The sequence below is a fragment of the Colobus angolensis genome, unplaced genomic scaffold (assembly GCF_000951035.1).
Source record: "Colobus angolensis palliatus isolate OR3802 unplaced genomic scaffold, Cang.pa_1.0 Scaffold1738, whole genome shotgun sequence".
Classification (NCBI taxonomy): domain Eukaryota; kingdom Metazoa; phylum Chordata; class Mammalia; order Primates; family Cercopithecidae; genus Colobus; species Colobus angolensis.
In genome coordinates, this window is record NW_012114864.1 from 1 (window position 1) to 1,088 (window position 1,088).

Consider the following 1,088-nt stretch of genomic DNA (forward strand, 5'->3'; position numbering starts at 1 on the left):
TTTTTTTTTTAACCATATAAATGTATTTGAAAAATTCCTTTAATTCACAAACATACTAATTATAATAATCAATTATAATTTATGAAGTAATTGATTACAGAACTGGGTTAGTCAAACAATGAGTTATCTTTTCCTGCTTAACCTATGGGCAAAAAATAAATGTCTTACATTAACGTTAACGAGACTATGTTGAGAAGAACATTCTCATATGTTGCCAATGAGACTCTAAGGGTGTAAATGCTGAAAATTAATTTGGCAAGAATCTTAGTTGACACAGTGGCTTACTGTACTTTAGGAGGCTGAAGTGGGAGGATCACTTGAGCCCAGGAGTTTGAGACCAGCCTGGGCAACATAGTGGGAACCCATCTCTACAAAAAATAAAAATCAGCCAGGTGTGGTAGCATACACCTGTGGTCCCAGGTACCTGGGAAAATGAAGAGGGAGGATCACTTGAATCCTGGAGGTCAAGGCTACAGAGAGCTGTGATCTCACCACTGCACTCTAGCCTGGGCAACAGAGCCAGACCCTGTTTCAAACAAACAAAAAAAAGAGGCCAGGCATAGTGGCTCATTCCTGTAATCCTAGCACTTTGGGAGACCAAGGCAGGAGCATTCCTTGAGCCCAGGAGTTCGAGACCAACCTGGGCAACATGGCAAAACCCCGTCTCTACAAAAAATACAAAAATTAGGGAGGCATGGTAGTGTGTGTCTGTGGTCCCAGCTACTTGGGAGGCTGAGGTATAAGGATTGCTTGAGCCCAGGAGGTCAAGGCTGCTGTGAGCCATGATCACACTACTGCACTCCAGCCTAGGCAACAGAGGGAGACCATGTCTCAATTAAAAAAAAAAAAAAACTTAAAAATGATCATATTCACTCTTCCTATGATTCTACTTCTAGGCTCTTTCCTCAAAAATAAACAGAGATTAGAACAAACATTTATTTAGCAAAATGTTCACTACAATTTTTCTAAAATATCAAAAACTTGGGAACCTAATTGTCCAACAAAAATAATGGCATATATATATATATAATAATATATTATGCACAACTTAAACATTCTTTTCCAAACAATTTTTTTTTTTTTTTTTT